Consider the following 26,758-nt stretch of genomic DNA (forward strand, 5'->3'; position numbering starts at 1 on the left):
GAAGAATGCTGCAGAGAATGTAACTCTGACAATGTAGGTACTTTGATCACATTAAATCATCAGTTTTCTTGAGCCCATCAGAGAACAGAACCATGTAGCCTGAATTCTAAATAGGGCCGATCCTTCCCACGGGGAAACTCAAATCCTCTCACCTGTAACAGAACACAAGAGATATAAGTGGCCCTCATACAGGTTAGTAAAAAGAAAACTACCTAGGAGATAAAGATCCTCTACCTCCATGAGAGAGAAAGTAAACCATCCTGGGCCCAGAATCTGATACCAATGTCTAGCAGAAATATCCCACCACCGAAGGAATGATGGGAAATTCCAGGCTAAAATCAACCAGATACAAGAGAAAGTTTGACTACCCTGGAAAGGAGGGGCATGAATACCAAGGAAGCTGCAGCCAAGTAGTCTGGAATCTTGACCTTGAACTTCCAGAGTCTCCAGAACTGTAAGAAAATAGATTCCTCTTCTTTAAGCCACCCAGTCTTGTGGTTAGAAGACTAAGGCAAACTAAAATAAAATACATACCTCAGTCATGGCTGGTAGATGGATCTAGAGATAATAACCATATCCTACCTCCAGATTTTCCTGGAGAACTTTAATTTAAATGTTGTGCATTGTAAGTGTAGACATATTTGTAAGACTTGGTACCTATTTTCTTACTGCCTTTCATTAAGTGTGTACTAAATTATACACCTAACAATACTGTATGAGAATGACTTCTCGTCAGGTAGGCTATTCCCTCCCGTTCCCTTTCCCCCACCCCGTCCTCCCCCTCCCTCTCCTGCTCTCCCTCTCTCTTTCCTACCTTTATGAAATACAAAATCATACTATGTAACCTATATCTTGGGACATTTTTCCTCTCATCTAGATGAGGCATTGTCTCAGGCTACTTGGGTTGCTTTAAAAACATACCGCAGTTTGGGTGTCTCAAACAGCAGATATTTGTTTCTCACAGTCGTGAAGGATGGGAAGTCCAAGATCAGGGTGCCCGCTGGTTCAGTTCCTGATGTGGACTCTCTTCTCAGCTTATAGATGGCTGCTTTCACCCTGTGTTCTCACAAGGTGGAGAGAATGAACTCTGGTCTCTCTTCTTCTTCCTATAAGGACACTAATCCCTTCATGAAGGCTCCATCCTCAAGACCACATCTAAACTTAATTACCTCCCAAGTAGATGTTTGTAAATCACTTAAAAGACAGCTTGACCATATGGAATGCATTATATAAGTGCTTGATAATACCTACCTACACACATACATTCCATAAGAGAAATCGAAGTCTGATTTTCCATCAGAAGACAACAGGTATAGCAGGTATACAGTCTATGTCCCTGTTTTAAGGCACGGATGCACCCAACTTTTCTTGAATTGCAGAGGCTGCTTCAGTTCACTGCATCATGGCGTCTCATCAACAAAATCTAAATCCATTATATGGAGCTGCCTGTGAATAAAAATAGCTCTATTCCTGATAAGGAGATAGTTTTTCCTCTTACCTTCTGATGAGAACTATTCTCACCCCCAAAATTCAGTTTGAGAGCTTCAAGAATGTAAAAAGAAGGTGGAGATAAAGGACTTCAGGAAAAGCTAGGCTTGTCATGACATGAATAATGCAAAGGTTAAAGGAGTCTTCAAGCATTCTGTATCTGCAGCCTTGGCATGGCAGCCCTGCCATTTGTCTATAAATAACTGACAGGTCCAAAGTCTAAGGGATTATTTTTAATGTTACAAGTGATAAAAGCAAGGCTCTGAAGGATTCAGAGGAGAGAAATAACCCTGTAGAATGTCAGAGGAAAGAGCTTGCAAGTGATAAAAAGAATGAATAATTTAAGACTTTCTAGGGTTGAACTTGATCATTGGAGGTTCATTATGTTTCCCTAGACCTTTGCTTTGAAATCCATGGTCCCTCCACAAGTGTAGTCCTTGCTCTGTTTGGCCTGATCTACGTCATGGGATCGTGGGCTTCCTTCCCATCACCAGATCAGCAATGCTGTTGTATGGGCACTGGCTACAGGTGATGTACTTGTGAGAAACTTTCTTTTGGTTTTTTGCTTTTTTTCATTCATGGCCAAAGAGTGAAACACGTTAAGAGAACATACAAGTATTTCAAAAGTTCTGTTCACTTTAACGTTCCAGAAAGTCTTACTGCTATCTATTCCCCCTTGCACCCTCTTTATTTTGAGGCATATCACCTTGGATGCTGTCACGTTTAGGTTACTGAAGTAAGTTTATTACTTGGCCTACCTACTGTCAAGCTCATACCCAACCAGTCCAGGCTGCCCTCCACTAAACCAGATGAAGCTTTCCACTGGGTCCCTTCAATGTTCTGTCCACAAGGCTCTGGCAGCTGCCACTGCCCACAGAAACAAATCCTATTGACTACTAGGGCTTCCTTCTACTGCCACGTATGTGCTGATGACTCCTGAATCTTGACTTCTTTGCGAAAGGTCCAAACCCACACGTCAAATTGCATATGATAAACATACCCATTTTGGTTGTCCACAAGCTTCTCCAACTCAAAATTTCCAAAACTAGATTCTTTATACCCACTTCCTTCCCATGGAAAAAAAAAAAACAAAAAAAACTCCTTCTATTTCTTTCATTATAATCAAGTAGTCACTCATCCAGAAAAGCACCGAGACCCAGTCTCAAATATCACCCTCTTTCACTCACCAAATCCTAGCACATCAAGCTCTGTCAATTTTACTTCTTAAATATCTTTCAACTCTGCCCCCTCTTCACAATCTCAAGCACTTATCCTCTCCTGGCATACCCCCTGAAAAACCTCCTCATTCGCCTTACCAGCTCTGGTCTCATCCCATTAAAATATCCTCCACTCTGTCCTTACTCTGACTACTGTAGGCAGCAAACTTGAACAAGTTGTCCTCACCTTGACTTCCACTAGCAACTATATAATTGCCAGCAATTTAATTTTTAGCTAAGGTGGTTCCACTTTCGACACAGCAGCGTAAGCTTCTAATAGATCAACATATGTGAGAAGAAAAGATATACAAAACAACTTCTAGAAGTCTCTGAATAGAGACCAAAAGCAGACAGATTCTGGAAAGGTATTGAAATTTTGAATAAGGGAATAATATAAGTTCCACATTTTTACAGATTTTGCCAGACAGTAATCATATTGTGCGACTGCGTGGGATGGCTAAAGTTCCCATGGAAATCCCACTGTCCTTCTGCTCTGAGGCATAGAACAACAGAACCTAGGATAACCGCAACCACCAGGAGGAGAGGGGAGAATCCTAAAAGAGAGAGAGTTAGAGATGGGAAGCCCCAGGTTCTGTGTGCAAACTCTGCAAGATTCTGGCCGGTTCCTGGGGCAAGCTCAAAGCAACCTCCTTAAAAGATAAAAGAAGTGATTATGATTTGAACCACAGGTGAGACAAGATTTCAGTTTGAGTCTAGGCAAACGGAATTATCCACTCAAACAAAGGCATCACAATCTTAAAAGGAAAATAATAAGTCTGCAGTCTCATTAACAAATCCTTTGCAGTGCTCAACAATGCAATCTAATATTGCCTGATGTAAGAAGAACCAAGAAAATGAGACCATTCTCAAGGGAAGAAATAGTCACAGAGACAAAAACTTGAGATTAAATGAATGGTGAAATTAGCAGGCAAGCATTTTAAAGCAGCATCTCTAAATTTGTTTAGTGAGGGTAAAGAAAATAAGCTCATTTTAAATAAAAATGTAGGATATCTCAGCAGAGAAATAGATGATACAAAATAGAACCAAAAGGAATCTTAAAATTCAAAGATACAATATCTGAATTTAAAAACAAAACAAAACGTGGGGTGGATTTAATAAAATTGTGACTTGTGATCACAGAAGATGGCTAATGAACTTGAAGATGGATCAATAGGAATTATCCAATTTAATAAAGAGAATAAACACAGGAAGGGATAGATGGAGGGAAGGAAGTAATGAAGGAAGGGAGGGAGGGAGGGAGGAAGAGTGAGCCTCAGGAATCTGTAGTACAATATCAAAAAGCTTAACCTACGTGGGATTGTCATCCCAGTCCCAGAAAGTGAGACGAGACAGAATGAGCAGAAAAATATTTGAATAAATAATGGTCGGGGGCTTCCCTGGTGGCGCAGTGGTTGAGAGTCCGCCTGCTGATGCAGGCGACACGGGTTCGTGCCCCGGTCCGGGAAGATCCCACATGCCGCGGAGCGGCTGGTCCCGTGAGTCATGGCTGCTGAGCCTGCTCGTCCGGAGCCTGTGCTCCGCAACGGGAGAGGCCACAACAGTGAGAGGCCCGCGTACCGCAAGAAAAAAAAAAAAAGGTCAAACACTTCCCAAATTTGGTGTAAGATATAAATTTTCACATTTAAGAAGCTCAAAGAAAATCACAAAGAGAAGAAATATGAATAAAAAGCATGGCTAGGTATATCATAATCAAACTTTTGAAAACGAAAGATGAAGAGAGTACCTTTAAACAGCCAGAGAAAAGCTGCATAGTACATACTGTGTCTTGTGAAGTATAACATACACTGACTACATGATCTTATCATTCCACTGCTAGATATCTACTCAAGAACATGGAAACACAAGAACTTGTACATAAATATTTATGTTAGCCTCATTAAAAATTGTAAAAAAAACAAAAACAAAACAAAACTGGAAACAACCCAAATGCCCATCAACAAGTGATCAAATAAGCAAAACATGACTATTTCCAAACAGTGGAATACTACTCAATAATAAAAAGGAACGAATGTACCAATGTGGATGAATCTCAAAATATTGTAGAAACAAAATACACATTCTGGATGATCCTATTACAGATAATTCTTTAAAATACAAGCTAATCTATAGGGGCAAAAAGTGGCTTCCTGGAGTTGGAGGAACTACAAGGGTATCAAAGAAACTTTTCGGGTGATGATATATTCTGTGTTTGAATTATTGAAATGATACCATGTGTATACACATCTTTCAGAGCTCCTCCAAGCATACCTCCTTAAATGGATGCAATATGTAACTTATACCTCAATAAATTATTATTATTATTATTATTATTTTTTGCCGTACGTGAGCCTCTCACTGTTGTGGCCTCTCCCGTTGCAGAGCACAGGCTCCGGACGTGCAGGCTCAGCGGCCATGGCTCACGGGCCCAGCCGCTCCGCGGCATGTGGGATCCTCCTGGACCGGGGCACGAACCCGTGTCCCCTGCATCGGCAGGCGGACTCTCAACCGCTGCGCCACCAGGGAAGCCCTCAATAAATTATTTTAAAATATTATCTAAAGAAATCCAAGATGACTCAAAGAGGAAATGCATACAAAGTCCTGTTGTTCTTCAATATGTTTTGACATTGATCCGTCAGTTGTTGAAAAGTCTAAATCAGAGCATGGATTATGAAAAGGAGTGTACCATCATGTTCAGTAATCTATGAATGTCATCCAATGGCCACCGGTTTTTCAAATGAGTCTTTAGCCTCTCATGAAGAGATTTAAATCAGATCTCACTATAAAAGTTAAAAAAAATGGCTTTTAATTGGACAACTATATGCATAGTCATATCAGTTACTGCAATATATTCTATTGATTTTAAAACATTTTGTCCTTAATTTTTTTCTTAAATTTATGGTTATACTATAATTGGTGGTACCTTAAAATCAAGAAATGATGTTATATGTAAAAGTGTTCTATCAAACACCTAGTACTTAACAGGTGTTTTGTTGTTTAAAGTTTTAGAAGTAAACATTTAACATTTGGGAAAGGAGATATAAAATAACATTTTATATCAAAGTCTGTTAAAAGATATAATTCGCCAGAAGAGGCTCTACCCTAAATGTTCTGGCAAATTAGTTTTACCGAATTCCGTTCCGTGATAACTTATGGTCCATTTACCAAGCAAGAATTAGGTAGCCAGAGTTTGGAATAACTCATGTCCCTCTGAGAAATTTTCTTAGCCTGAAGCTTCAGGATTATTCACCATAATCTTGCTACACTGTTAATCCTGAGATGAATGGCAATTTAAAATGTTATTAGAGATAGTTAAAAGCTGAGTTTTGCTCTTTCAAATAAAGAGGTAGAACAGAAAGGGGACTGAGATTATCCTACTGCAATGGTGATGGGGTAAAGCCTTGTTTTTCCTTTATAAATTAACCTCAGTCAATGGCAATACTCATGAGGGTTTCTAATCCATATGGAATAATCCACCTAGTATATAAAAAACAAATTTGATGTCATTTCATTTGAAAGAAAAGAAACTTGATGTTTTCATTAACAGTTAGATTTTTTTAGATATTAAAATAGCTCCCAGACACAGTGCTCATACACCTGTTGGATGCCAAATCTCATTCCCCAATCAAGAAATAACCAGGGCTTCTTAGAGAAATGGCTGTTGCCAGGTCTAGGCCAGAGAAAGTACAAGATGAGCTTGAGAAATCTTGGTATGCCAGAAAAAAATAGAAGTGCTTGAAGGTTAATGTGGTCATGACAAGATGACTGCATAGCCAGCTCAAGGGAGCTCCCACTGGCCACGTTTAGGATATGTGAGAATAAAATTGAGAGAGATTGGTTTTAAAGACTGATTTTTAAAAGTTGAATAAGTAAAAATCCATGCATTCATAGTTTTATTCCAAAAAAGAAAAGGAAAAATAGAGAGAATGAAGCTTTCCTGTACAAAATAATGCCTTTTAATAAACATAGAAAGGATACAAAATTGTATTTAAAAAATAATTTTGCAACCCTGAATACATAATAATTGATTCAAGCAAGAATCATCATGGTTTAAGAAATTATTGGGCAATGTCTACTTATGAAACAGGATCTTTGCATGATGTTACAATGTCAGCTCATGGATTACGTAGTAATTATACGGGAAAAGCATACCTTGACAACGGAGAGATCTGATGATCATCTCCTTAACCAAGTGATAAAATATAGTATTGGCAACATTGTACAACCTGATATTATTACCCTTTTGATGATGAGATACCTTAGGGAATATAACATTGCCTGCATATTATTCACACCAAAACACGTTGAACTTGAATTTCATCAAGCTTTAGATCTAAATTCCAGTTCGAAAACACCAAGGAGAAAAAATCAGACAAGCCCAGAACATGGGAAATCTATAAGACAGCACTCTTAAACTCTTCCAAAAGTCGGTATCATGAAAAGAAAATATTCAGGAATTGTTTTCAGACTCATCCAATAGAACTTCCAGCAATAATGAAACTCCAGCATGGTGTCCATTAGCTATCTGTGGGTATTGAGTACCTGAAACATGGTCAGTGCTACTCAGAAACTATATGGAACAGTATAGCTCTAGCTTAAAAGAGATTGAAATGGCATAAGAACCAAATGAAATACCATACTTTGGTTGAATTCTGGCTCCAAAATTATAAATAAATAAAAGTGATAGAATACATTTTGGGTGCAAATGGTAAAATTTTAATAAGGAGAGCGTATTAGATGGTATTGTAAATTATTAACCTTTTGAAGACTGCTAATAATTTTGTGGTTATGAAGGAGATTATCCTTGATATACAGGAGATGGATGTTTAAATATGTAAAGTTTAAGTGAATGATATGTACAATTTTCTCTAAATGGTTTAACAAAAATGCTGGGGGAATGAGGAGGGGGAGAGAGAGAGGAAAAAAGGAAGCAAATATAGCAAAATATAAACAAATGTAGGTGTAGGGTATGCGGGTGTGTATTATACTATTATTCTGAATTTTCTGTATTTTGAAATTTTTAGTAACAGCTGTGGGGAAACAGCTCACAAAACCCTAATTTCCAACTTTACTGACCTTAAGTGTTTGGAAACCTGAGTTAGCACTATTGGTGGGTATGAATCTGCCCACCCAGATCTAGATGGAGAAGAATCAGAGGCTAGAAGGGAAAGAACTTGTTAAAGGCTCCCCATCATTAGTAGGCTAATTAACGAAACACCTTCACAGCAACACACAGCTTAGTGTCTAACTGAATAACTAAGTACTATAGCCTAGCCAAGTGAACACATAAAACTAGCCATCACAGTGGCCACGTGAAATTCCTTGCTAATGAAATAAGAAGTAATGCTTGTCACTTCTGAAAGACAGACCAAAAGTGTCTCAACAGTCATGGAAGTATGTGCCGAGGTGGACCACACTTCAGCCTGGGTACCTGAGTAACTACAGTCAGTAGAGCTGCTGCCGTCCCCAGGCGGAGAAGCACTTAGAGCTTGTATGTTATAGCAGCATAACTTGTCCAACCTCTCAATATGCAAGTAGGGGAAGAAAAGCTAGACGGTCATTCACTGACTCTATTTACCTTTAGCCCAGATATGACACATATCACTTCTTCTTTCAATCTTTTGGCTAGAGCTAGTCTCGTGGCCTCACCTAATTACAATGGAGATTGAAAAAGCACGGGAGAGCACAGGGATACTTAGTAAATGTTTTTATCTTATACAGCCTATTAGTCACATGAACTTTATTCATTACTCTAATTATTTGAACTTTATTTCTTCCTCTAGATAAATGGAGATAGAGACATCCACTTTATGTGGTTGTGGTAGAGATTAGATCAGAAGATAAATGTAAAGGAATATCATACACTAAATCCTCGAGAATGGAGTTACCTGCTTTTATTGGTCCTGTGCATCAGAGGTTCTTAACCAGTACAGAGCATGGCCTTTAGATCACAAACACCTGATGTTATAAGCAAAATGTTGTGAAAGTATAAATATATGCATATTTTTTATAGAGGTCATTGCCTTCCACCAGATTTTCAGAGAGATGTTGGGCCCAGCACGTTAAGAGTCAAATGATTTTCTTACCTGAAAAACAAAACTAAACAACCCTCCCGGCAAACCAAGTCATAGACTCTAGACGATGATCTATCCGGTTGTTTGCTTTCTAGAAGGACTTAGGCTCAGAACTGTGGACCTCCATTCAGCTCACAGTAAATGCCATATCTTCACTGCATCGGCTCTTGGGTCCGTCTGTCTTGCCCAAATGTCTCCTATCTTTGACTGGTTACTGGTCTCTCAGCATCCTCTTCTCAGAGCTTCTCACCATCAGGCTCTGTGATCTGAGTTCCTCAAGCTTCCCTTCCTGCTCTCATAAGGCCCCCTCCTCATGCAGAGGCATTAGTCTGGCTCTTAAGTTACAGCTCTGCTATGGGGAAAAACCAACGCACTCAACGAATTCAGTAATTTCCACACATTATTTTTCTTCAATTTGGTTTGATATTCCTGAGGGTCTACATTAAGCAGAGTAAAATTGCTCAGTTCTGTCAGAAGATCCTAGACTTGGTTGAATTTTAAAAAAATTCTTCCCCCCCCAATTAAATCTCCTATGTCAATTCTAGCTACAATTTGTCAGATTCTGAGACCTTGAATACCTTTCTTCAAGGTAATTGCAATTAAGAGAAATCACTTCTTATTAAACCTAGAAGGGCCTGTTCTTAGTTAAAGGCCATTATTCCTCATTCAAACTCCTTCTGGGACTGTTAAGCCATTATGTGGAGTAGTTTTTTTGCCTTTAACCTTGAAATCATGTGGATTATTTAATTCTTAATGAAATCATGTCATATGCATACCCTTTTGATCTTAAAATGAATTAATTTGATCTGCTTTCAACTTTCCCTGATCATTCTCAAAAACTTGGCAGAGAATCAGTAGACATTGCAGGTTCAAGCCCAGAAGAAATAAGAGCTATTATCTGGTTTTCCAAGTTTTGATGCTTATTATATGGTCATTTCTATGTAGGCAAGACCAATGAGCTTGTAGTGAACGTAGCTCTCTTATTTACTGAGATACAAATCCTTCCCCAGGAAAGATAATCTCATTATCGTGTCTTGGTAAACCAAAATGCATTGCCTGTGAGTATCAGGCTTCCTTTAAGCTACAGAAGCAATATCCTAGTAAAAGAACCTCAAGCTGACCTGTATGCAATCTCATCTTTGAACTTATTGGTTGTTGGACCAGGAGTTAATAAAAGCTATTTTAAAGTGACTTTGGTGATAATTATGTCAGATAATTATATGAAAGCACCTAGCACAAAGTGGTCATTTCATAAATGTTCTGAGGGACATTGTATGCCAGGCATATACTATGTCTCCCCAGGGTTCTATTGCAATCACCTTAATTCAGAGCTTCTGCTTCTGCTTCTATTCATCCAATCCAAGCCTACATTTGTTTTTATCCTTGTTTTTTCTATTCTTATGGTTTTTACCAAGAAGTGCAATCTCTAGAAAGATGTAATATACAGAGTAGGGGTATAGTTTAATGTTAAATCTTTTATATGAAATGGCCCAGCTTCCTCATTTTCTAGCTGTGTATCCTCTGCAAGTTACTACTATATATAATGCTTTGGTTTTCTCATCTGCAAAATGAAAATTAGAATTTTATTTTTGGGCTTCCCTGGTGGTGCAGTGGTTAAGAATCCACCAGCCAATGCAGGGGACACAGGTTCGATCCCTGGTCCGGGATGATCCCACATGCCGCGGAGCAACTAAGCCCGTGCACCACAACTACTGAGCCTGCGCTCTAGAGCCCGCGAGACACAACTACTGAGCCCGCGCTCCTAAAGCCCATGCTCCACAACAAAAGAAGCCACTGCAGTGAGAAGCCTGCGCACCACAAGGAAGCGTAGCCCCCGCTCGCGGCAGCTAGAGAAAGCCCGAGCGAAGCAACAAAGACCCAACGCAGCCAAAAATAAAGTAAATGAATTAATTGATTTCTTTAAAAAAAATAATTTTATTTATTTCTTTTGTCAGGACTAAGTTAGTATACAGTTGACCCTTGAGTGACACAGCGGTTAGAGGCTCCAACCCTCCATCCAGTCAAAATCCACGTTTCACTTACAGTTGGCCCTCCATATCTGTGGTTCCTCCATATCTGTGGTCTTCTGTATCCTTGGTTCCACAACCGCAGAATCAACCAACGCTGATCGTGAAGTACTGCAGTATTCACTACTGAAAAAAAATCCACGTGTAGGTGGACCCGTGCGGTTCAAACCTGTGCTGTTCAAGGATCAACTGGATTTGTATATACCGCTTGGAATCATGCTTGTCATATGGTAACTGCTCTTTACATTTGTTAGTATTAAATGAAGTGCTCAATCCATATTAATTATCATTAGTATTACTCTTCTAGTGGGAAGAAACATATGGAAGAGATAAAAGGGAATAAAGAACAAGATATGGAAAATAATTAAGAGGTACAACCCTCTACTTTTAAAGAAACAAACATCTTTAGGATCAAAACCATTATGGAGTTTTGGAAAATCCAATTTAATAAAAACATAAAAATTGTAAACTTCTAACTGTATTTCAATTTTTAACATAATCAAAGAGACTAATTCAAGTAATTGAACGTGGTACTCTGAATGTGCATTTGTAGCATAATATTATTTAAGGACAAAAAAATCAAGAAAATTTAATTTTTACTTAGCAGTCTTATTGTTAATATTTAAATTGATACTAAAAATCTGGAAGTATTTCTTTATATTATAGTTAAGCAAATAAGTAAGCATGTTGATATTATGAGAATCCAAGGTTTTTGCTGTAGAAGTCAAATAAAAATATAAAATAAAAGAAATTAAAGGAAACCCTGTGATATAAAATTTGAATTGGAAATATCAGTATGAACTTGTGATTTAAATATATAAATATTTCCTAGCTTTTCTACTGAAAGGACTTAGAACCAGGGATGCCACAGAAGCAATGAGCATACATGGCACCCATATCTTAGTTTCTAAATTCCAGGGAGTCAGACTTCCCTAAGAAAGAGCTAATTCCAGATCTGAGACAGGGAAAGGCTGCAACAAATCTTCAATATCATGGACCATAAGGGAAAAAAGTGCTCAAAGCCTAGAGGGCCATGAATAAAGGAGTGTGGTTGGCATGTGTATTTCAAAATATAATAAAGTTTGCTTCGTCCTGTTTGCTTGTAATCCCTGGTTATGTCACCCCAAATGAGACTCAGCTACTCCGATAGGCATATGGCCACCTTGCTTAGGAAAGATACAAACGTGGTGAGCGTGAGAACATTCAAGAATAATGATGTAACCCTGAATGACTTAACCCAAATGATGTAAGTCAATGATGTAACTTGGAACTAATAGAATGTGAGGCATATGGTAACTTTCAGGTCCTACGTTAACTAGCACAAAACTCAGCACTGCCACCCTCTTCCCACCCCTCTCCCAGCTACTTTCATCGAAAAACCCTTGTGCTCTCCCTGTTGTGACTTTCCAGGAAAGATCAGAGTATCAGCAGGCAGAGGACACTTGGTGGTAGGCAAGGCAGAGAGCAAAACACCGAACAATCAGGGGATTCAGGTCATGGATCCCTTTACCACATTTTAATTTTGCCACTTAACTTTTTAAGGAGATAATGCTTTAATTTGTAAATGCTTTAAAAAATAAAAAACATAACTGCTTTGTGTGTTTTCTTGATTCTGCTTCTTTGTTCTACAGCTGAAAAACTAGATTTTGCAGTGACTTGAATAAACTTGAAATTGAAACTAAAATTGGAAACTCAGGTGGAACACTGAAGCCATTTTTAGAGGCTCTTATTGTCTAAATGTGTGATAGTTTGAACATAAAAAGACTAATTTTGGAAATGGATCACACTGATTTTTTTTAAAATCCATATACCCATAAATATTATGCAGAAAAGATAGGGAGAAAAAGGGGGGAAGTGGAAAGAAGGTCAGCTTATAAATGTAGAAATAATAATGGTTAGAAAAATCACTATTTTCCAACCACCAATATAATAATTGATTCAGGCATGTATCATCGATGAAAACTAAAATCATTTGGGAAAAGTTGTTGGGAGATACAGTAGTTACATTCATTACAGAATGTAGATTCAATAATTTAAAGTAAACAATTTTAAAAAACATCCCTTCAGAGTCAAAAGAAGCTTTTCAGGTATTGCTCCTCAAAATGTGTGCAATAAAATTCCATGAGATATTTTAAAAATCCCTTTAGGAGGAAGTTACAGCATCCAGCATTTCCAAACACAAGGAACCCAGTTTCCCACCTGCTTCCCCGCTGCCCTCCTGAGCATCTTAAAATGCTGGAGTTCTAAAGAACACTCTTCAGGAAATACCTAAATTGAGTGAGATAATTCAGGTCATGATTCTTGTGTCCAGAGAGGACAGTATCTGATAAAGTTCTCTTGGCCAGAGTGTGTCTCACATAGGTTTAGGGGCATTTGTCTGGGATGGGGGTAGGGGCACATCCACAACCACGCTTCTGCTGCCTCATGTGGGATACAGTTCCATGATGCTTTCCACAGTACCTGACACGCACTTGGCTCAGAGTCAAGGACCCATGAGTTTCTGCTGAACTGGATTCAAAGGATTCTAAACGTAAAATTGCTCTTAGGTAAATAAATACGAAATTACTTCTTGGGAATTTGTGATTTATACTTGGAAATGTTAAGATAGCATTTCATTACCCAGATAATTCTAATCTTAATGAAAAGAAAATTACATCCAGGAGAGATCTCCCTAGCAATTACGAATCTCTACGAGACTGAAAACAGGAAAGGTGACAGGAACCAAAAAGCATGGAAATTCTATCATTTCTGTTGTACCTTCCTGGGAACACACCTGCAGATTGAGTGAGCAGAGTTTCAGGATTCCTAAACCTCATTCTAGCTCAGTCGAGTGAGTCTAGGCTAAACCGGATTGGAAAGATTGCAGCATCGCTGAATACAAATGAAATTTACTTTCTCGTTTTGTAAGCTGTATGTATTTGGAGGACAATTTGGCAGGGAAACATTTATACCAATATCAGTTCTCCTCATCAGTTATCAAAGTAATTTTTGCCATTGAAATCATAGTGTGAATAGGAGGGAAGAATACAGACAAATTTATTATTCTCCAAACTTTTAATAAGCACCTTCTATGTGGCAGAAAATGTTCTAAAGCTGCGGTGAATGAATGAATAAAATAAAAATCCTTTATATCAAAGAGCACACACTCTAGTGGAGAAGACCGATACGTACACATGCAGTTGGAATCTTCATTCAGCAAATATGTCTTGGATTCCTACTATGGCTGAAGAAGTGTGCTAAGAGTGAGAATATGTAGGGATAAAAGGCAATACGTATCTCTGAAAAAATTACTTGGAGAAAAAGGCAGTAAGTAATTCACTGTATTACAGTGTATTAAGTACTGTAATATAGTTGCTAACTCTACCTAGAGAATTAGAAACACTTTCATTTCTGAGTACTATTTTTCTAGTCTTTGAAGTGTGAGGATGAATCCATTTGTCAGAGAAGAAAAAGACATAAAGAGCAGTAAAGGCAAACAGAGGGAATCCTCAGCACGTGTCCTTGAGGAGGAGAGCAGAAGTCCTCTGGGCTCACACACTGTCCACTCTGGAGAGCGGTGTGGCTGTTGTCCCTAGGAAGGCCTAGGTCATCGCCATGGGAACACAAATGGCTAATGTACTTGTTCACCTTCTAAGATAAACGGCCCATGCAGGCATCTGTCCTGTTCTGCCTTTGCACCGTGCTGTGCCCTTTTGTCCCCTACACCTCCTCCCACTTCTCCTCTCCCTTTCAAGTCTTTCCACTGTATCCCTTGGAATCTAGATTCCCTATTACACCAAGCCCTGTATTTCAACCTCTTTACTAACATGCCCTCTGTTTTGTATCTTAACTGGTCAACCTCTCAAAGGTGTGCTACTTACCGTCAGATCCAAACGTAGCTCAGGGTCAGGAACTAGGGTCTATCTCCCTCTTGTTCTCCAGTGGCCCTTTTGGAATATTGCAGGAAATTTCACTGAGGAAACATCACTGCTCTTTTAATCCTTTGACATATGGTTAATAATAATAATCATTATTATTTTTAATTTATTATTTTTATTATTATTATTAAGAGATTATGGCTCAGATTTTAAGTGTATCACATACAGTCATTATAAATGGGCTTTTCTTTTTCTTCTTTTTGTTTTTTTTTAATTGAAGTCTAGTCGATTTACAATGTTGTGTTAGTTTTCCTTTTTTCTATGAAGTGTTAGGTCTCCACTTAGACTAAGGTGGAGAAGAAAGGTCAGAAGCTCAAGGAGAAAAGAAGTATGAAAAAGTGGAAATCAAATTTATTGAAAGTATAAGATTTCCAGGCATAGTCATGGTAAAGGTAAGTAACCACTTTACTCAAGGATGGAGCTTTGCTGAGCAAGTGTGAAACAAAGGAAAGAGAGAGAGGCCAGAGGATGCAGGTATTTGTGAGACAGTGTTAGCAATGCTGGTCCACACCAAGCACTGTTGAGGGCGGTGAAGCTGGAATCACTCCGTTAGATGTAGGACCTTTCTGTCTTTGCCTAAGGACACACATAGGCACCTTAGTTTTCATCTTCATCTTCACCTTCAAATCCTCTCCACTCATCTGCCAGACAGTGAGTGAATGAGACTTGTTGACCCCAGCCCATAACAATTGGGTCACCACAGCCTTAAATCCTTCTAAGCTGAGACTTCAGGTATCATGGAGCAGAAACAGGCTATCCTTGATGGGCCCCTTCTGAATTCTTGACCTACAGAATCCATGAGCATAAGAAAATGGTGATTGTTTTGAGGTTTGAGGTAGTTTGTGATGTAGCATTAATGATTGCAACAGAATTTGGTGCCTGAAAGAGGTTGTGGACACAGCTATAAGAAAAATTCCAAAACATGTGGCATTAGTTATAGGCCCAGACAGTGATACAACTGGGAGGGCCTTGAGAGAAGGTGGGAGTTCAGAGAAAATTTTGTCAACACTGTCACCTGGAATGTCAGGGAAATTAGAAAATATACTTAACAAACTGGTGGATTTTTCTAAGATTTTAAAACAGATTGTTAAAATTTCCATCTGGTTTATTTTAGCCATGTATGATAAGATGAAAATAGAAAGAGATGAGCTAAAAAAAGAATCTTTTAGCTTTCAGAAAAATTTAAAGTAAATATAAAGTATTCAGGACGTGTTGGGTTAAAAAAAAACAAAAAAACAAAAAAAAACCCTATATTTTATCCTTAGTCTCTCCCAGCAGATTATTTTCAGGTTAAGAAAGGTCCTCAGAGCAAAGATCAAATTGAGAGTGTTGCCAGAAAAAAAAAGTCTTAGAATGAAGGTAAAGGCAAGTATGTGATCGTAAAAACCCTTTGACAAGACCTCAGAAAGATTTAAATTGGTGCTTCATAAACCCTTTAAAAGAGGTGAAAGTTCATCCAGGATCTTAAGGGCAAGCCTCACACACTCTTTCAATAGAGCTTCCATGAATTATAAGGACTGTGTCCCAAGCCAGCCTCAGAGGGAGCCCAAGTTAGAGAAGAGATGATCACAAGGCTATTTGTGAGTGTGACCTATGTCTAATGGTGGATATTATAAATTGACACGTAGGAACCCTGCAGAATCTTTAAAGGAATTGTGTCAACTTGGGCAAAAAAGGACAGAGACACTAAGAAAGAAAAAGAGTCCTGGAGATCCACATTCATGTATGTGGAGGAATCAGGAAGGCAAGGCTACTACTCAGTCACAAACATGAATTTTTTTTAATATGGACAATAAGTGATGATTTTGGGGGGAATCAAGAGCCCCTGGTCTTATTCCTATCCTGGAATATAGGCTGAATTTTAACTGTCTGAAAACTGTCTGACTTTTCCACTCTACTGTAAGCTCCATGGAAGGAGGGACTTTGCCTAGTTTATCCCGTTTCAGGTGGATGAAGAAATAAAACAGACGTAAATGTCATATATCCCCTGAACTCAAGGAGACACTTTTCCTCCAGTGGAGAGTGGGACAGGAAGAAATTTTTAAATGGATGGATTTAGATAAAGAAGAAATAATGTCTGTCTAGAGAATCGGGGATAGCATGTTACACATAGACACACTGACGCAATTAAACTGGGCCTTTGTGAATATCACTGTTTGAAAAACAAGAAAATGAAACCAAAACGAAACAGTCTGTATTATCCCAAAAGTTTAGTGGTTTTTCATGGAATTTTATAGGAATAAAATCCATTTCTACCTGGGCCAAGTTTCTGTATTTTGCCTTTATTTATTTTCCCTCAAAAATGAAATTATTCTTGAACATTTTGAAAACTACCTGTAGGTATTTATGAAAGAAGTTAATTTGTAGGTGTTTGCAAATGGACATTTATCCCTGAGATCGAGGCCATTTCTTTTTCAGAACTGCTTAATGATATTGATATGCAGCAGAATTGTACCAGCCGGAGTCACTAGGGCCTGCTCTGTTCATACGCTAGTAGGTGCAATTATTTGAAGGGAATGCTGAAGGTCATTCTTATCATGGCAACAGAAATTGCAACCCGTAATCATCACGGAGTTTGAAGAGCCCTCAAAGAAATGAGCTACATGTATAATTTGGGGTTTGAGCTAATTAGAGCCAGAGTGAATATATCTAAAAGGGTTAGGATCCATTCAGGGTAGAATTGTCTTGATTATAGAATATAGCTGCCCCTAGGCAGACGTCATGCATTTCATTGTGGTTTGGGTTTTACAGGGTCTCCTGTCACCCACTCATCTGAACAATTTCAGAAGAGCCTATCAACTCAAAGCATCTTGTGGAACAGCCTCTTGAGGACGGTTCAGAATGAGGCATTTGTTTTAGAATCCAAAGTGTGCCCCTAATGGCATTGTCCATTCTGGGTATCATATAATGTCCCTGGGTTTAAAATCAAAAGAGTAATAAGAGAGAATTAGGGAAACCCATATAATGAAATAATTTTTATTGTATATCCATCTATTTATCCATTTGCTGGCTCATTTATTGAAAACATATTTATTAAACTTTAAATATGTATTATCAGGTGAATAATAGTGCTTACTTCATGAGGTTGTTGAGAAGATTCAAAGAGAATATTTATAAAGCTCTCAGAGCCATGCCTGTCTCATGATAAATGTTACATAGATGCTGAATACTTTTTCTCTCATAGTTTGAGTCCAATACCAATTTTTTTGTGGAATGAATCAATGAACCAATAGATGTGTTGACATTCATCAAGGAGGGACCAGAATGTTAGAACTTGAATAGCTGAACAAAAAGGAAAACGCACATTTCATGTGCAGGGGAGATTAGATGCTTCTTTTTGGAAACAAGGACCAGAATAAGAGAGAGCTTTCTAACACTCAGGGTAGTGGTGAATGTCATGACCTGGAGGTGCTTGCACCTATGCTGGACCATCACTGTGCAAGGGTAGGTGAGGTGGGCAAGGGAGACCTTCCAGTTGAGCATTTTAAGTTCCAAGCAGTCTCTGAACATCTCAAAGATATTTGATTCACCTCAGTTAGTGGACAGATTAATTTAAACTAAAGCTTTTTAAGTAACATAGCACAAAGTAGCTATAAAGTAAGGTTAAATATGGTTGACTTTCAGTTCAACCATACTAATTCTGTGTTGATTGAGGTGCCCAAACTATTTGCATTAAATCCTGACTATTTCATCAAAGGACAATCAAAAACAACAGAATATTTTCTCCTCATTTTTCTTTATGCTATAGAATTCACTTATAAGCAGTCACAGGGAACATTTTTTTTAACCCAAGTCCCTGATGTCATCACTTCACACACACACACACACACACACACACACACACACACACACACACACACACACACAGGCAAAGTGGGGATGCAGGAGATGATATTTGGGAACACAGACCTAATGGTTAGAAAGCCTTGGTTCCTCGTTCTGTCTGTGCTGTTTGCTCAGCAAATTTGGGTAAGTTACTTGTGCTTCTGAGCCTCCGTTCCCTCCTCTTTCAAGTAAAGATATTATTTTGATTACTCCATTATTCAAAGAATATTTAGAGAGCCAGAAGATCAGGATTCTAGCCCAGCTCTGTCACTAACTCGATAAGGGATCTTTGGTCAAGTTGTCTTCCCGTGGGCCATCTGACATGTCTATAAAATGAACTACCTAACATATGACCTTCTTGCTTTGCAGAGTAATTGTAAGAATCAGAAATAATTGATATTTTGAAAACTGTATCTACAGATAAAAAATGAGTGTTTGCTTTAAATATGTAAATATATTTATAGCTGTGTTTTAGGTATTTATACATCCATAAGTAATAGATAATACAAAATCTTTGCCAGTTTTATTATAAATGGAAGTAGGATCAAACAGTTTTCTGCAAAGTTCCTTCAGCCTTTCATTTGTCCCTTCTTAGTTCAACAATATCTTTTCAATTTGTCCTAGATTTTAGGGATGCTGTAACAGATGATGACAAACTTAGTAGTTTAAAACAACAGAAATTTACTCTCAATTCTGGAATCTAGAAGTACAAAATCAAAGCATCGGCAGGATCAATGCCTTCTTCAGGGCTCAGAAGGAGACTCTCGTCCTGACCTCTCTCCTGGCTTCTGTCACCAGCCATCAGTCTTGGTGTCTCTCGGCTTGTGGCAGCATCTCTCCAATCTCTGCCTATGTCATCACACGTTGCTTTACCTGTGTGTCTGTGTGTCTCTGTTTTCTCTTCTTGTAAAGGCACCAGGCATTGGATGAGGGCCCACTCAAATCCACAAATACCTCATCTCAACAAAAACCTGGTTTCTACAAGACTCCATTTCCAAATAAGGCCACATTCTGAGGTTCCTGGTGGACATGAATTTGGGGGGGGAACCTTATCCATTCCAGTACACCATATAACCCTCAAAGTCTGTTGCACAGAGATCTGCAAGAAAAGAGACTCCTGATCTTATGTAGTGTATTAAAATATATGACGGGCTTATTATGTTTCCTTACGATGGTTTCTGCTTTGTGCCCTATTTTCTATGGCCTATTACTGCAGTGACCCCTTGTTTCCCATTAAGCGGGTGCACTAAGTATTCGGCAAGGGGAAGAAGGATGAAAGGAAAGAAAATGTACATGGATCAGGGTAGCAGGAGCTCAGGCTCTGCCTCAGTCTGGATCTGGCTCGCTCCCACCCTGTCCTGGTTAGGGATTTACACTCACCTGTGCCAGGCGGGACTGTGTAGAATGTGGACCCCAAATGATGAAGAGGAGGCTATAAACCAAATTGTCAGATTTCCCATAATTCGATACAATTATGTTGAATACGTTGTTCTAATCCCAGCCGGCTGCAGAGAATTTCGATTCCACGCATGTTCTTACCATGGCCCAGGCAAAGCTGTGAACCTCTGAGGCCTGATCATTGGCAGAGGTGGTAATTGCAATAGATTCCCAGGACAAAGGGAGTGTTTGAAAAAGAGCTGTAATTGGAAGGTCTAGCAACTTCTGTTTCTAAACAATTTTTCCTTCTACTAAAAACCTTGAAATCGATGAATTTGGTTTATTAATGAAGTCTGTAATTTTCAGATAAAACACACAGTCTGTAAGTGAACATTCGCTTAATTTAATTGGGATAAAATTGGTCCTATGAGCAATGTGTATCATTGACAAAGTCACCCACACTCCCTATATTTCAGCTTCGCAAAATACAAAACAAATACTATTATCTGCAATTTTCCAGCAGGAATGAATTCAACAAAGGCTTTAAAATGAGCTTCAAATGTAAAGTAAATCCTTTCTACCATATATAAATCTGGGGTTTGCCTGGGATTAGGACCAAGAGAAGAAAAATAAGAGAATTTTTCCTACTCTGTCTTTCAGTTGTAAGCCCCCTTCTGTCACCTCAAGCCAGGAAGAGACGGGTTTTATTCCGTCTAGTGCACGGTACACAGGCGGATTTAGGCTGCCTTTGGATCTAAAATGGACATGTACTCACCCCACCTCAATCAGAACTGGAACCCTTGACCATGTACTGTCACCCATTTATTATTCAATACTCCTTTTACTTCTCATGGAATACTTCTAAAAACTGACCATAGCTGGACTATAAAATCTTGTCACATTTAACAGAACAAAAATTATTCAGAGAATATTTTTTAGCCAGAGTACAATTAAGGTATCAATCTAGGAAGTAATTTGAAAATTCACATATGTTGAGAAATTAAGAAGTATACTGTGAGAACCAATGGGGCAAAGAAGAAACCATAATGCGTATTAAAACATTTTGAATAACGTGATAAAACTATGGCATAGCGAACTAGTGAGATGTAGCTAAAGCTAAGCTTAGCAATTTATAGGCTTGAATAAATATATTAGAAAAGAACAAAAGCTGAAAAATAAGTATTTTCTAAACATCTATCTCAGGATGTTAGGAAAAGAATAGCAAATTAAGCCCAAAGAAAGCAAACAATAAAGATATGAGGAGAAGGTTAATGATAAAGAAAATAGATATATAATAGAGAATAACAAAACCAAAACACTAATAAATGGAGAAACCCCAGAAAAAACTGACCAAGGAAACAGGAGACAAAATATCAAGATTAAGAAGAAAAAGTGGGCTATGTTACAGATACTACAGAATTTTAAATAGCATATCTGAAGGTAATTGAAAAATTTCAACAATTTAGAAGAATAAACAAACAAATGCCTAAACAAATTTCTAATTCTTGCACAGGAAGAAAACATAAATATGAATAGCTCATAAATTTTAAAGAGATTAAATATACAAAATTAAAAACCTCACAAAGAAAACTCCAAACCCAGATGACTCATCGGTAAATTACAAAATAATTTTTAATAAATAATACTAATCTTAGGCACACACACAGCTTATTGTGCAAAGATAAATATATAATCATTTCTTAAAGTTTTTCTTTATTTTTAAATTTATTAAATTTACAACAAACTTTCTTTCCTCCTTCCCCCCTCCTTCCTTTCTTCCTTGCTTCCTCTGTATAGTGCTATAAGTTTTGCTTATATATAGAATCCTGTGGCCATCACCACAATCAAGATGCAGAAGTTTCATAACCAAAAAAAAAAAAATTTTCCTCGTGCTTCCTCTTTGTAATCAACCCCTCTTTCACTCCAGCCCTTGGCAATTGATGATCTGTTCTCTGACCGATGGTTGTTGCCTTTTCCAGAATGTCACATAAGTACCTGAAATCAACTAGTGTGTGTTCTCTGGGTCTGGCTTTTTCATTTAGCATCCTGCATTTGGAATTCATTCATGTTGTTACACATATCTGTAGCTAGACCCTTTTGATTGCTGAGTAGTATTGCGTTGAACGTGTGTACAACAGTTTTTATCAATTGAGGGCCATTTTGATGGTTTCCAATATTTTAGCAATTATGAATAAAGTGCTTTTAAATGTTAGCTTACAGCTGTTTTGTGGACTTAAATTTTTGTTTCTCTTGTATAAATATTTAAAAGTGGGATTGCTGCTGTGCCATGTGACAAGTGTATATTTATATAAGAAATAAAACTGTCTTCCAAAGTGGCTGGACCATTTTGCATTCTCACCAACGGTGTGTGAGAATTCCAGTTGCTCCATGTTTTTGCCAGACTTGGTATTGTTGGTTCTTTTGCTTTTAGCTATTCAAATAGGTGTGTAGTGTTATCTCATTGTAATTTTAATTTTCTTTCCCAGTGACTAGTGATGTTGAACTTGTTTTCCATTTGTATATTTTCTTTGACAAAGTGTGTACTCAAAATTTTTCTTGTTTGTAAAATTTGGGTATATTTTTTAATGTTGAATTTTGAGAGTGCTTTACATATTCTGAATACAAGTCCTTTGCCAGATTTGTGATTTGTGAATAAATTCTTCTATTATGGCTTGTTAAAAAAAAAAAAAAAACACTAATCTTAGGCAAACTTTTCTACAGAATAATAAAAAGGAAAATTTCCCAGGGGTTCTTACCGTCAAACAGCATTTGTTCCAAGACTGCATTTAAAAGTGAATCAATGTAATTCATTACATTAACAGAAAAAAATGAGAAAATTAATATGACCATGACAATAGATAAAAATAATCCTATTTATTAAAATTTGAAATTCATTCCCGAATATCTGAACATGTTTTGTTAGAAAGAAACTTTGTTAATCTGAGATAATGTTTGAAACCAAAAAATAGAATTTTTTAAAAATTACATTGAAAAGATGTAGAGTTCCCTCTGTAATCAGGAATGAGACAAGGTTTCCCATTATCACAAGTTGTATTCAGTATTATAATAAAGACCCCAGCCAGCACAATTAGACAGAAAAAAGGAAAAGTATAAGTTTGGGGTTGAGGAGGGACCATAACTGTCATTAGTTGCATATGATATTATATGTGTAGAAAATCTACAAGAATGCACAGAAAAATTACTAGAAATAATGAATAGGTTTAGTATCCTCAGGTTCATAGGGAAGTTGATTATTTTCCTCACTATCAGTTTTATAACCCCACTTTCCTGCTTAAATGTGGTTCTACGTATTTTGCATTCACTTGTTCCACATGTATGTTATGGGCTGAATATTTGTGTCTTCCCCAAATTCTTATGTTGAAACTCTACCCCTCCATGTGATAGTATTGGGAGGTGGGCCATTTTGGAGGTAATTAGGGTTAGATGAGGTCATGAGGGTGGGGCCCCATGATGGGGTTATTGTCCTTATAAGAACAGGAAGAGATGAGAGATCTCTCATTCTGCCATGTGAGGACACAGCTAGAAAGTCTGCAAGCCAGGAAGCAGGCCAGCACCTTGATCTTAGACTTCTCAACTTCCAGAACTATGAGAAATAAAAGTATGTGGTTTAAGCCACTCAGTCTGTGTTACAGTAGCCCAAGCTAACTCACGCAGTGAGTTATTGTTATTTGACGACGTATTATTACGATCATATGTTATTATGATCTTTGAATAATCTTCTCCTGACGAATGACGGAGGGCCTGTTTCTTATTCCATATTTACTGTTCATTTCACCTCCTAGTTGGTTCCCATAGTTCCTGACTCTACTTTACTTGTTTGGTCCATTTTGTATCAAAATATTGTTTCTGATATTTTCGATCAATCCCTCCCCAAGAAAAATGGCCTTTATTAAAACAGCCTGCAAAACCACAGTTACTAGGGGAGGTGGGTGGATAAGCATCTGTTTGGCTTCCTCATTTTTCCCTACAATCACTACTACAATTAATGCAGGAAAACTCTCTCCAGCTAAAGCAAAGGTAATGCAGCAGAAGGGAAACCACAGGGGTGCGGGCATCCTACATGGTTCCATTCCTATACATCTACAACTTATCAGTTAAGAATATTGGGTGAGCAGCTTAGTTTTCTGACAAAATTATCTTATCTATAAATTGGGATTTTCAGTAAATACATCTCAGGGTTATCCTAAAAATAAAATGAGATATCATGTGTCTAGTCCTAGCATAGTGTATTGACATTTCTTCTTAGTAAATATAGAAAATAAAACAATAAAGAAAACAGAGTATAAAACCTTCCAATGCTTTAAGATTGAAGAGCCTCCAGTTCAGAAGTTGACAGTATCTATTTTCTCCAGAACCTTTACACTTAGCTATCTGTGGTCCATTTTTTTTTTTTATCTTCCTCCGCCTTAAGGCATGTGGTACGGCATTTAAAAAGGCGAGATCTTTCCCTTCCACCATCAATTAGCCATGACTTACCAAGTACCCACTGTGCAAGTGGAAGAGCTCTTGGTAAGAAATATTAATAGTCTTAATAACACATACCTTAAATACAGCACCTTGGATTTCAGTAAGCTTTCATATACATCACGCTATTTGACCTTCACAATATTACTAGGGTATAAGTAGGGCAGAAATCCAGTTAGAAATCATCCCTTATTTTACAGATGAGAAAACTGAAGACCAGCAAAGATAAAAAGTCTGTTAGTTCGTAACAGACCATACTATATGCCCCCTACTCTTGGACATCTCTGGGAAAGTTTTTAGAAAGGGATACAGAGATTATCATATTAAGTGCATTAAGTCAGACAGAGAAAGACAATTATCATATACTATTACTTACATGTGGAATCTAAAAAAATGATACAAATGAACTTATTTACAGAACAAAAATAGACTCGCAAACATAGAAAACAAACTTATGAGTACCAAAGGAGATAGCGGGGGTGGAGGGAAGATAAATTAGGAGCTTGAGATTAATGTATACACACTATTATATATAAAATAGATAAACAACAAGCACCTAATGTACAGCACAGGGAACTATATTCAATATCTTGTAGTAGCCTATAATGGAAAAGAATCTGAAAAAGAGTTTATATATATATATATATATGAGAATCACTTTGCTGTATACCTGAAATTAACAAAGCATTGTAAATTAACTATACTTCAATTTTAAAAAGGGGGCAGCTAGAATATGAATCCAGCCACTGGTGCCATGGTGAGGATATGAGTTGTGTTGGGAAATGTTCTGACTTAGAAGTCAGGAAAGATTATCATTAAGCCTAAATACCTGCCTTGCTATTTATTATCTGGAGGGGGCCTTGGAAAATGGCCCCACCTCTCTGAGTCTCAGTTTCCTTGTCTGTAAAATAAACATAATATGTTTCCTGTGATTATCCAAGCATTCACTGAAAAGTAGTTAAAGCTTTTAGCACAGTAGCTGGCAAACAGTAGACGTTTACTAAACCTGATTTTGCCTTCTCCACCCTCTGCACATTCAGTGCTTCCAAAGGGCATTAAGATCATTTAACATTTACTCTGAAATAATCCCTTTTTTCTTATATGACCTCAGGGAACAATATTGTCTAAAATTGGCAAAAAAGGATGTGTTGAGGAATCACATCTTCTTTTCAGTAATTCTGCACTGTTCTGGCAAATTTTAAAGAGGTTTCTTATTTTCACAGATGCCCAGTGTGGAGAGATACACCAAACACTCATGCTATGTTTAAAGCCATCGAATTAGATGACTCAGAAGGAACTCAAGGAGCTCACTGGGTCAGGGTTCTGGAATGGACCTGCATAAATTATCTCTGGACCAGTGTCAGAGCTCATCAGGGAGCATTTGTACAGTGGGAACCAGAATAAGACGGGGTCAACACTGTACGTTACAGAATCTAGACAGTCATAGAGCAGAGGGGACATGAGAGATCACAGTCCGAACCCCTCAAGGTTTAAATAATGAAAACAATGTCGAGGGAGTGGGAGAGACTTAGCTAAGGTCTAACGGACTGTGTACTCAAGAGTGCAGAGACAGTAGCGTTCCCATGAACACTTTGTCAATCTGCCACCCCTTTCACATCTCCTCCAAAAACAACACACCACCCTTCTCTCTCTCAGCTCTCACTTTCTATCAGAGCTTTCCTCTCACCTGGAAGCATGCACTAATATCTCTTCTCCTTGTGCCATACCAAAGCCAAACCAAACCAGAAGCAACCTTCTCCAAGAGTGCACAGGAGATAGCTTCCCTGCCTTTCTTCTCTTTACGAACAAACCTCTTGAAAAGGTCAATTGCATTTGCTGGTTCTACAGCCTAATTTCCCATTCACTTTTTAACACAAATGAGATTTCTAGTCCTGCCAGTCTTCACCATTCACCAAGGACCTTCTAATGACTGCTTTCGTTCCTCATCTTTTCTATTTATGCCTCCCTGAAACCCTTGTTCCTGGTTTCTGGAATGCCCTGGCTCTCCCCTCCCCACCCCTCCTGAAACTGTCTCTGAGTCTTATTGGATGGGAACCATTCCTCCATTCCCTAAGTGATGGTATTCTTCTGCTGGGGACCCATCCAGGTCCTGGTCTCTGCAGGACTAATTGGCTCTGTTAATCTCACCTATAATTTTAATCATTACCTCAATAGAATGATTCCCAGATTTATAATTCTACCTAAGATTCCATTTTTCACTCTAGACCCAAACTTTCACCTACCTATAGGCCCTTCCTGGCTTTTTTACTAATTTCAACAAATCTAAAATATAAGTCATTCACTTTTTGTTTCCTGTGAAAAACATTCCTAAACTGTCTTCTTACCCAGAT

Source organism: Aethalodelphis obliquidens, unplaced genomic scaffold, assembly GCF_003676395.1.
Source record: "Aethalodelphis obliquidens isolate GAN/ISIS:26980383/991018 unplaced genomic scaffold, ASM367639v1 scaffold12, whole genome shotgun sequence".
In the NCBI taxonomy this organism is placed as follows: Eukaryota; Metazoa; Chordata; class Mammalia; order Artiodactyla; family Delphinidae; genus Aethalodelphis; species Aethalodelphis obliquidens.